We start from the raw sequence: 12,385 nt of genomic DNA on the forward strand, positions 1-12,385 counted from the left end.
GCTGTTAATTTCTCCTCAAAACAGTAATGGGATAACAAACTTATGATCTGGTTTACAGCATTGGCAGATAAATATCAACTAAGACATGAGCAAAAGTGGTCTTCAATTGCTGAGAGCAGATGTACACCAGCATCAGAATCGACCAGAATAAATAAATGATCAAGATCATAACCAAGAGACTCCAAAGGAGCATAGGAGTTATCTCAATTTGTACAACATTGCCAAATAAATGGAACATTAGCCAGGGAACATTTAGTTATACAGAAACAGTCACAAGGGACAACATGTTCTTTTCCTGCAGCTGCAATAAGGAATGATGAGGCAATGTAGTCAAATTATTATGACCTGGAAATTATGTTTCAACTCAATATGGCAATTCCATTCTAATAAAGCATCTCTTTTGCATTGCTGGACAAAAGATAATAATAAATGTTTCATCTGATAAGTGATTTCTCTCTCATTTGTGGCATCCAACCTTTTCTCAGTTGTCTCTCAATTTATGTGACCAAAACCTCTCTGAACTTTACTCTTTTGTTACTTCTAAACTACAAGTAATCCATTCAACAATCCCTTCCTCCTTTACGCCTCTCTAGTGTATTAATATCACAGTTTTCTTATAAAACTCTTGCCACACCAAAACTGTGGAATGTTTTGTGACCAAAATAAAGGAACTATTTTTGACCATGATGAGCAAAGCTTTTGACAAAATCTCAAATGGCAGACTAGTCAGCAATGTAAAACTTCATGATGTACCAGGGCATGTGACAGATGGATCCAAAACCGACTCAGAGACAAGAAGCAAAGGATAATGTTCAATGGATTTTCTGTGACTGGAAAGTTGTGCCAAATAGAGTTCCTCAGGGCTCATTACCAGAGCTGAAAAAGAGTCATATGTTAATTGTTTCTCCCTCCACAGATGCTACCAACTTACTGAGCAGAAGCATCCTGTTTTGTTTCATCACTAGGTTGCTTGGGTTACATGACTTAAATATAGGGAGTATGACTGAAAATTTTACAGATGATGCACAAGTTGGTTATGTGATATATACAGAGGAAGAAAACTGTTGACTACGGGCAGAATCAACGAATAGGTTAGCTAGGTAGCCAATGGATTTCAGTCTGGAGAAGTGTGAGGTCATACACCTGGGGAGAGCAAATAATACAAAGGAATAGACAATAAATGGTTGCCATTTTTCCACACGGGTCTTGGCCATGCCACTGGTACCTGCAAAACAAAAGGGAGACAAGGCAAATTGGCCAATGGCTAGAGGTTGTATGCACTTACAGCAGGGTTACTGTGGGAGTTGCAATGGAACAAAGAATGGTACTTACTCGGTTGGTGGAACATGGCTGTCTCGGCATCTCTGTCGGAGCAGTTCTAGTCTTCTCCTGAGAGGACCAAGATTCTCTCCTTATAGACGTTAAGGAGTCTTGTACCCATCCTTGTGTCCAGACTCTTTCTGCACTGTTAACAGATGCTTTCCCCTGTAATGGCTGAGAGAGGGGAACAGATTGAGTGAAATATTCATAAGTTCCACAGCTGTTAATGCTGGTGCAGGTGGTGAAAAAGATGCAGAGGTGTCCCAGGCAAGGCAGAGGCCATGAAATGTTTGTGGTATGAGCTTTGAAAGCAAATAAAACTGAGTGAGGGAAGCTGTTGCAGAGCATAAACCTTGGTGGGAGGTGGATGTAGTAGCAGAGATAGGAGTTAGTGTGAGATACAGAGAGATCGGTGTTGCATTGATATTGGAGGAATGGAAGAGGTCATTAATTCTCTCGCAGCACTGTTAGTCATTTCTCTGCACTGTAGATCCGGCACTGACTTTGACCTTGGTCCAGGCTGCCAAGGTATGGTGTCATAGCCTCCTCTGCCAGTCCTCCAGGAGGAGGTGTGCTTTCTCTGGACCACTCCGCCCACCAGGACCCACAGGTCTCTGCTGGAGAATTGCAGCATCAGTTTCCCCTTCTAAGACATCTTCAAAATGATTGTCCTTCTATGAGTAGAATTGCCATTAGTTGTGGGCTAGGTCATCTGTGTACCCCCTGGTATTGGTTAAGAACACTGTGTCGGGAAGAATGCAAACTACAGTTGAGAAAAAACGAAGCTTAGAGAAACTCTGGGGCAGCTCAGCTCAGTGTTTAATAAAATCTTAAGTTATGCTGGCAATTAGGTCTATTAGCATACTCTCACAATTCCTGGAAATCTCAATCTTGGAAGAAGAGATTGCCCCTGTCTTGGTAATTCAATCATTGATGTAGTCCACATCAGAGAGGCTTTTAGGGCATCCCAGGGCTAGATCATCTAAAATGAAGGATTGGAATTCCTTTGTGAAGGAGAAATCATTTTAATGAGATTTAGTGACCCACAGTGTCACTAATGTTTGGGTAGAATATGTCTTGGCCGTTTAAAGTGCAGTCTCTTTGACCAGAGTTTGGCTGTTAATTCATAATTTGTATCTTGAATGTTAGAATCTAAGTTGTATATGCTGTGTATATGGTCTAGAATCATTATCCTACCTTTATTTTATCAATTAAGTTATTCCCACTTTTTTTCTAAGTTTGTAAAGACTCATTTCAATTCAACTGCAGAATCCTGCCCTTTTGTTTTCCTTGGTTCTTCCACTCATTACATTTTAAAATTATTAAGATCTATTAATCTGTTTGGCTAACAAACTGGGGCCATAACATCCCCTCTGTAACACTACTCATCTCAATCTCAGCTCAACTGTTCCAAAAATTCTCTTTCATTTCTTTGCTACTTCTATACTTGACTATTCTAGTGATCTCCTCACCCACCCCCACCCTCCTCTAGCTTATCTCTCCATGCTTCAAGCTCACTGCCTTTATTCCTGATGAAGGGCTTTTGCCCGAAACGTCGATTTCGCTGCTCGTTGGATGCTGCCTGAACTGCTGTGCTCTTCCAGCACCACTAATCCAGTATCTCCTCAGCAACCTGTCACACTCTCCTTCCTTGAACATGAGCTCATGCAAAACCCTACTAAATAAATTTAACTTGCATTCGGTTTTGTTAATCTATCACTCCTGTGCTCACTGACTTAATTTGATTCCTGCCCTAACAACCAATATTTAAAACTCCTTGTTCTGTTTTCAAATCCCTCCTTGGCTTCACCTCTCCTAGTCCTATAAACACTTTTACTCTTTAAATCCTCTGAGATATCTATGTTCCTTTAAAGCTGGCCTTTTGACAATCCCCAATTTTAATTGTTACACTATTGACATCCATTTCTTCAGATATCTAGGTCCTAAGCTCTGGCATTCCTGCATCTATCCTTGCTGCCTCCATGTCCATCTTTCTTCCTTTAAGACACTGTATAAAACCTATCCCAAACCAAGCTTTTCATACCTGTCCTAAAAACTGTATGTAGTTCATTGTGAGCATTGATTTGATAACACTCTATGGTGTTTTACTGCATTAAAGGTGCAATTAAAATGCAAGCTGTTATTGCATATCGCCTCAGTTTTTTTTTCCATCCTGGAAAACCTCTGTACTTCTCCTAGTGAAAATGCAACTAAGCAGTTGCCTACTGGGAGACTCAATTTTTCACAATGAGTGGAAGCAAATGTATGATCATCTCAGTCCTTCAGGCCGTCAAAACCAAACCTAGCAAAGCGCAATCAAAAGAATAAATACTTTAAAAACTTTTTGTAAGTTGAGTAAACAATACTTGATGTTTCTTTAAGCTGCAGGTTAAGACGTAGGTCATTTCTTCCAGTTCCAGTTGATATAGGAAATCGATATCTCTCATGTTTTGCATTCTTACTTCCGGTGTATATTTAAAGTCGATGCCCATAAAATCAGACCCCAGGCACAAATAAAATAATGGTCATTAGAAGGTTTAACAATTGCAGAATTAATCCCAGAACCCTTAATTGAAAACGTAACTGAAATATTGCCCCAAAATGGCGGAAAAATATGTAATTTCAGGATTATATTGCAAATTATAACGCTTCAGCTGAATTCAATGGCTACTTAAATTGCACCTAATTTGATTTTTTTCTCTTGTTAACAATTTTACTGTTAGGAGTTTGGATTGGCTTTCTTCCACAAATTCTTTCCAAAATGAAGGGTTATAACAGAAGTAGTAAGAACATGAAAATGCCAGGCCTACAGTGTCTTCCAGCACTCCTGTGGACGACCCTTCTCCACCTACCATATGCAAGGGGCTTGTGGCAGTTGTTATGTTCTAGCATAAGCAAATAAGCTCTTGAGGAAATTTCAGCAAAATTTCTAGAGCAAGTTTGTTTCAGAAATTGGTGTAAATTTTCACTTAATTTCTGCATAACATCAGTCAAGGAAATGCTGGCCCAAATTAACTTCTTCTATTTGATGTGTTGTGTTTAAAAGTTTTAAAGAAGCTTTGGCAAATATTTACATTTGGTAATGGGAAAGATCTATTTTATTTCTGCTTACACTTCAAAGAAACAAATTCAAGAATCCATGGTACTTTTTGGCCTTGGTCACAACAGGATAAATTGGCAAAAGTTCAACGCATCATCTGACGTTCAAGAGCATAGCTGAACGATTTATTCCCTGCCAAGTTAACATGAAAGAAATCAAAGATGAAAAATGTGTGTAATAGTGCCAATGATTAATGAATTAATGTTTCAGAACTTTTGTTCCAGCTTGTTTTGTAGTTTTGTGTACTTTAAATGTAGTTCAACTTAAAGTTAACAATGAGCTATCATGACCAGGTATAGACATTTTGATGGCTTTTTTTACTTAATATTTTACTTTTTCTCACCTTGGCACTGCAAGTGAATCATGAAACATAGAAATGGATGTTTGAGCAATTCAAAACGACTCATGGCCTGTTCCCTTATATATTCACTCAAGTGTACTATTCTCTGAGAAGAAAGCTCTGTCCTTGGATTTCTTCTCCTTGACTGTTTACAGGATTGGGGAGATCTCCAGGCAGCTAGATGGGTCATGTATCAAAAATGAATTGAAAGAAAGTCAGAGCACTACTTGATTTTTAATTTGACAGGGTCTTTTCCATGCTTTCTGGATCCCGATTAAAAGTAATGGTTTGTTTTTTTCAGATTTTGTGACATAGCAGTCTCAGAATCTAACAATTGATTTACTCCAGCCCAGTTGAGTTTGATTTTCTCCAACCATGTTCTTTCCAATAATACTGGAAGATTTCCTTTAACAATATGTATGGATAAGTCTTCAGTCCACCATATAACTGAATATTCACATTGGTAAATGTGCTATTAAAGGCACCCTTAATTTGTGTACATTCTTAGTACAATTGTTGAGGGTTACAGTGCAACGTGACTCAGTTGCTGCTGATATACAAATTCAGGTATCAATGAAATCAGATTCATTGGTTGATCCAGTGTCCATATTCATTCTTACTAGTTTGCCACTTAAAACGAGAGTTAACCAGTAATGGTTGTTATCACCAAAAAATGGCCAATATGTTTAATAACAGCTCCTCTTTGAACTGTAGTTTGGACATTTTTCATGCCTTTATTGACCCATGTAAGTTTTTTTCTTACTATTAAGTCTCTATACTTTTGCTACACATTGTTTATGTTTCTTCCTCAAACACGCCAGTTCAATGTGATCTTTTGTTTTCCTGTTTCTGGACATAGCATCCTTACACTAAAAATTATTTGTTGCAATGAGCTGTCTTTCCACACTGATGATAGTTTTGAGTCTGCAATTTCTTGACCATAATTTTGTGAACTCTTTAGCCGCCACTTTGTGCTCAAGTTTTGCTATTGAGCTTCATTTGCTGCTAGTTTCATTGATAATGCTATTTAGAGTCACAGAGCAGGAAACAGACCCTTCAGTCCAGCTTGTCCATGCCGACCAGATATCCTAAATAAATCTAGTCCCATTTGACAGCATTTGGCCCATATCCCTCATATTACCCATCCTGATGCTGAGATCTGTATCATCGCTAGGTGCCGGAAGACTGGAGGTTGGCTAACATAGTACCACTATTGAAGAAAGATGGTAAGGAAAAGCCAGGGATCTATAGAACAGTGAGCCTGACATCAGCAGTGGACAAGCTGTTGGAGAGAATCCTGAGGAACAGGATCTTCATGTAATGGAAAGGTAAGGACTGATTAGGGATAGTCAATATGGCTTTGTGCATGGGAAATCCTGTCTCACTAAGTTGATTGAGTTTTTGAAGAAGTAACCAAGAGGATAGATGTGGGCAGAGCAGTGGGCATGGTCTATATGGACTCAGTAAAGTGTTCGACAAGGTTCCACATGGTAGACTGGTTAGCAAGGATAGATCACATGGGAATACAGGGAGAACTAGCCATTTGGATATAGAACTGGCTCAAAGGTAGGAGATACAGGGTGGTGGTGGAGGGTTTCTTTTCAGACTGGAGTCCTGTGACCAGCAGTGTGCTATAAGGATCGGTGCTGGGTCCAGTGCATTGAACATAGGAGGTATGGTTAGTAAGTTTGCAGATGATGCCAAAATTGGAGTTTTTATGGATTGCGAAGAAGGTTACCTTAGAGTACAACGGAATCTTGATCAGATGGGCAAATGGACCGAAAAGTGGCAGGTGGAGTTTAATTTAGATAAATGAGATGCGGCATTTTGGAAAGGCAAATCAGGGCAAAACATACACTTAATGGTGAGATCCTGGGAAATCTTGCTGAAGAAAGAGACCTCGAGTGCAGGTTCATAGTTACTTGAAAGTGGAGTCCCAGATAAACAGGGTAGTGAAGAAGGCGTTATGTATGCTTGCCTTTATTGGTCAGTGCATTCAGTATAAGAGTTGGAAGGTCATCTTGCGACTGTACAGAACGTTGGTTAGGCCACTTTTCGAATACTGTGTGCATTTCTGGTCTCCCTGCCACAGGAAGGATGTTGTGAAATTTGAAAGGGTTCAGAGAAGATTTAAAAGGATGTTGCCAGGGTTAGAGGATTTGAGCTAGAGGGAGAGGCTGAATAGGCTGGGGCTACTTTCCCTGCAGCGTCAGAGGTTGAGGAGTGACCTCCGAGAAGTTTATAAAATCATGAGAGGCATTGTTAGGATGAATAGCCAAGGTCTTTTGCCCAGACGAGGGAGGTCTAAAAGCAGAGGGCATAAGTTTAAGGTGAGAAGGGAAAGATTTAAAAGGAATCAAAGGGGCAACGTTTTCACACAGAGGGTGGTGTGTGTGTGGAATAAGCTGCTATAGGAAGTGGTGGAGGCTGGTACAATTACAACATTTAAAAGGCATTGGGATAAGTATATGAAAAGCAACAACTTAGAGGGATATTGGCCAAATGCTGGAAAATGGGACTAGATTTATTTAGGATATCTAGTTGGCATAGACGAGTTGGGCTGAAGGTCTGTTTCCAGTACAGCTCTCTGACTCTATAACTAAATGTTGTAACTGTGCCAACCTCCATCACTTCCTCTGGCAACTTATTCCGTACATGCACCACGCTCTGCATGAAAAATTTCTACAGCTTTCTCTAAGTACAGGTTCCCTTCCATCAGTAATTTTTCTGGATTGCTTCATATCTTAAACCAAGCACCAACCTGTCTCTGATTGCATCATTTAAATAATCTCCAAATCTGCAAAGTTCTGCTAGCATCTTTAAAATTGCTACAAACTGGAAGATAAATTCACCATACTGGTTGCATTTGTGGAATCTGAAGCTTTCAGTAATCACCAATGCATTTAGTGAAAAAAAAAGATTCCCACTATATCTTCATAAGTTTCTGGCTTCTCTGGCTGTAGCAGGCTCCTCAGGAGATTCAAAAATTATCACCCCATAATACTCAGGACTGCAGGGGTGACTATATCCACTTCAATTTTGTTGGCTGGAACAAAACATTGGAACCTCTCTTTGTAGGAGTTCCAGCTCTTTCTTTATCACATTGTCGTTTGGCACCAAAATTTCCTGCCAACTTTTTTCAAAGATGGGAAGGGCCTGCAATAACATGATGTACCACAGAATGTTTAGCATTGTCTCCTTCTCATTAAATACAAGATATTCCAGAGACTCCCCATTTTATTTTTTAAGTCGATATCTCCAAATCAAACATTTACTTTCACACAGGGTTCTTGTTACTGACAGTGTTCCTTCATGTTGGAGCATGTGGCAAGCTTCTTCTGCATTGCTCACCTCTGCCTTGGGGCAAAATTCTTTTATTTTAATCCATGATGACTGTACCTGTTTTTTCTTCTTTTTCAAAGTGCTTCTGAGCTCTGTAGTGAGGACAACAATTTTCTTTTGAAGCATTAATGGATTCCTCTGGAGGATCTGGAAGCAGATCTCCCTCTTATCCCTAGGGATAACCCTAGTAACTATAGGCCGGTGAGTCTCACTTCTGTTGTGGGCAAAGTCTTAGAGAGAATTGTAAGGGATAGGATTTATGAACATCTGGATAGGAATAATGTGATCAAGGATAGTCAGCATGGTTTTATGAAGGGCAGGTCGTGCCTCACAAACCTTATTGAATTCTTTGAGAAGGTGACTAAGGAGGTGGACGAGAGTAAAGCGGTAGATGTGGTCTATATGGATTTTAGTAAGGCGTTTGATAAGGTTCCCCATGGTAAGCTACTGCAAAAAATACAGAGGTATGGCATTGAGGGTGAGTTGGAGGTTTGGATTAGGAATTGGCTGGCTGGAAGAAGACAGAGGGTAGTAGTTGATGGTAAAGGTTCATCTTGGAGTGCAGTTACTAGCGGTGTTCTGCAAGGATCTGTTTTGGGACCATTGCTGTTTGTCATTTTTATAAATGACCTGGAGGAGGGGCTAGAAGGTGGGTGAGCAAGTTTGTGGATGATACAAAAGTCGGTGGAGTTGTTGACAGTGAGGAAGGATGTGGCAGGTTACAGCGGGATATAGATAAGCTGCAGAGCTGGGCAGAAAGGTGGCAAATGGAGTTCAATGTAGGTAAGTGTGAAGTGATTCACTTTGGTAAGAGTAACAAGAAGATGGGGTACTGGGCTAATGGTCGGATACTTGGTAGTGTGGATGAGCAGAGGGATCTTGATGTCCATGTACACAGATCTCTGAAAGTTGCCACCCAGGTAAATAGTGCTGTGAAGAAGGTATATGGCGTACTGGCTTTTATTGGTAGAGGAATTGAGTTCTGGAGTCCTGAGGTCATGTTGCAGTTGTATAAGACTCTGGTGCGGCCGCATCTGGAGTATTGTGTGCAGTTTTGGTCGCCATACTATAGGAGGGATGTGGAGGCACTGGAACGAGTGCAGAAGAGGTTTACCAGGATGTTGTCTGGTATGGTGGGAAGATCGTATGAGGAAAGGCTGAGGCACTTGGGGCTGTTTTCATTGGAGAAAAGAAGGTTTAGGGGTGACTTGATAGAGGTGTACAAGATGATTAGGGGTTTAGATCGGGTTGACCATGAGAACCTTTTTCCACGTATGGAGTCAGCTATTACAAGGGGGCATAGCTTTAAATTAAGGGGTGGTAGGTATAGGACAGATGTTAGGGGTAGATTCTTTACTCAGCGAGTCGTGAATTCATGGAATGCCCTGCCAGTAGCAGTGGTGGACTCTCCCTCTTTATGGGCATTTAAACGGGCATTGGATAGGCATATGGAGGATAGTGGGCTAGTGTAGGTTAGGTGGGCTTGGATCGGCGCAACATCAAGGGCCAAAGGGCCTGTACTGCGCTGTATTTTTCTATGTTCTATATTCTATGTTCTACCTCCTTTCTGTGTACATTTCATGAACACAGACACCTCTGCATTTAAATCAACAAAAACTTTTGTTAAGGAGATGCTCACCCACAAGGCAAACTAGCTAGACAGTTTCCCTCTAAATGGCTGATGACATAATCAGGATATCATGTGGTCGGTCTCTTAAACTAACAGTACAATATGTTTACATAAATTCCCAACATTTGCTGAGTTATTGTTTGTTATTGCTAGTTGGTCATTTGCTGCTTCATTTGTTTGTTGTGGTCAATAAACATACTGCGTTATTGCTTACTTTGATTGGTAATTAGTTATAATTTTCTATCTATTTGTCATCAATGTGACCAATCAACTGTGAAGAGTCTGATACTGCAAACACCATGAGCCTCATACCTAATCAAGAAGAGTCATAATTAAAAATCAGAAAATACAGAAAAGATTGGGTCCCTAGCAACATTTTGTTCTATATGGTGACATATAAGGAAATCCCTAGCCCAATCAAGTAAAAAACACATTTATGAAGTTGCCCTAAAATGATAAGAGCAGCAACTTCAGAGTCTGTTATTTTAAATGCAAGAAATAGCTTCTTGAGAACAGGAACAAAGAACATAAGGGCCTTTTATGAAGTGGAAAAGCTTGGTAAGTGCAGATAGGATATATTGCATATATTGATTTAACTAGGACTAGCTTAAGGAAGGTGGCTAGAATCTGGTCTGATGGAAAAGAACATATGCTTCACTTCTAAGAAGGTGAGATACACAGTGAAACAATTTCACAAAGGCCGGTATCTTTTCACTGGGTCATTCTTTATTTACATGTGCATAGTACTTGATACTGGTCCGGCTTCCTCAGAGCCAGCTCTCATAAAGAACAGAGCCCCTGACACGCCTGTTTCTATCTATCAGCCAGAGGTCCCCGATTGGACCAGGTTAACAGCCCCAATGAGGGAACTCATATTTTATGAGTACTTACAGTCACGACACATAGGAATGTAGTAAGAATTCTAGTAAACATAAGATAAAAGAGATCAGTTCAAGGTTAGTGGCAAAAGTTCAGCATGATTGTAGATTAAGGAACAAAAGCCTTTTGACTGGATTGTCATACAAGTGTAACACATGATCATAGTGAGCATATAATAAAAGCACTTTATGGTGACACCCTGAACTGATATGATTAAGTGAAATTAACTGATGTGGTAACTCAAATAGATGGCTTAAATGGTAAAATCAGTGATGGAACATTGGAAGTCAGGTCGGTCAACACAGCCCTGGATTGAGAACTAAAAGAAAAGAGAGACTGATACAGTTTTGACAAGAAAATGTGACTGTGACAAACACCTTAACAAACTTGGAGAGCTGATGCGTGTAGAAATAAAATAGATTATAGTATAATGAATATTCATACACATCCTGGCATTGATACAAATTCAGAATATTGTCTCCTAATGGCAAAAATTAAATTGAAATTGACAATACTGAAAAAACGTCATGCGACCATTTATGTCATGTTGAAGAATGAAAACTTCATAGAGTTAACTTTAAACAAAATTGATATGAATGAATTTGAATTTGCAGTAAAACAAATAGAAAGCAAATAGAAACATATGAAAGAAGGTACACAAGATGTTGAAAAGGAAATATGACAAAAATGGAGAGGAGAAAGAGGCAAGGAAAGAATGACAGAAGAAATATGAATGATAAATAGAAAGGGGAAAGAAAAGACGCACGCTTGAGTATGATGAAATTGGAAAGAAAATGAAGAATGGATGTAGACAGGCTAATAAGGTTTATAATGAAGTGCTGAAGCTAAAAGAAACCAGAAAATGAGAGTTATGTACCACAAGGTGAAACCTTTAACGGATAGAAAGGGAAAACAACAGGTAGTGGGCATATAAACGACAACATGGTAAAATATTACTTGAAAATAACAAAATCTTGGACAAACATACAAAACATTGGAATCTTTCTTTGTAGGGGTTCCAGCTTGCTGTATTTTATCACAGTCATATGGCACCAAAATTTCTCGCCAATTTTTTTTTAAAACAGAAAGGGCCTGCAATAACATGATGTACCACAGAGCTTTTAGCTTTGCCTTCTTCTCATGAAAAACAAGATATTCCTGAGACTCCCCATTTTATTTTTGAAGTCTACACCCCCAACTCAAAACATTGGACCTTCACGATCCAAATTGATGGACCCTTCAAGATATAGAGATAAACAATGGATGAAACATTATTATCTCAGAGGTAAAGAATACTATGAAATTGATGAGAACTGGAAAAACACCAGGCAAAGATGAGGGAAAGTACAACAACTAAGAGGTCTTGGCAAAACAGAATTAGAAGTGATAACAGAAACTTATGATCAACTATGTACCAAAAGACACATTTCAAGTGACTTGAGATATTCATTATTCATTATGTTACCTAAGAACACAAAAGCAAATGAGTCATTTCAGTAACATGATTTTGGAAGTCATGATGGAAAGAAATAATAAATCACTTTAAACAGAGATTGTTAAAGCTGTCTGCTCTTAGGCTAGATTTAGAACAGGAGAAGGATTAGTTAACCTAAGAACAATCTTCGACAAATATCTAGAAGTAAACAAATAATTTATATATGTTTTGTAGACTATGAAAAATTGTTTGATTGTTTTTATCACTGAAGTTAATAGAAGAGTTGCTGAAATGTGATATGGCCAGTAAGGATGTGAGGGAGGTGATGTCTTAGTGATA

At 39.2% G+C, this 12,385-nt stretch overlaps 1 long non-coding RNA gene across 2 annotated transcripts in view; it reads right to left on the reverse strand.

Moving 5' to 3' along the window:
• Window positions 1-377: 377 nt before the first annotated feature.
• The window catches only part of LOC140485704 (uncharacterized), a 155,015-nt gene continuing 143,007 nt past the window's right edge, over window positions 378-12,385 (reverse strand). For both annotated transcript variants that reach the window (XR_011962413.1, XR_011962414.1), the window contains exons 2-3: window positions 1,333-1,494; window positions 378-1,225 (exon numbers count right to left, since the gene is read on the reverse strand). This is a non-coding gene — a long non-coding RNA (uncharacterized lncRNA). The remainder of the gene's footprint in view (window positions 1,226-1,332; window positions 1,495-12,385) is intronic.

The sequence above is a fragment of the Chiloscyllium punctatum genome, chromosome 14 (assembly GCF_047496795.1).
Source record: "Chiloscyllium punctatum isolate Juve2018m chromosome 14, sChiPun1.3, whole genome shotgun sequence".
Classification (NCBI taxonomy): Eukaryota; Metazoa; Chordata; class Chondrichthyes; order Orectolobiformes; family Hemiscylliidae; genus Chiloscyllium; species Chiloscyllium punctatum.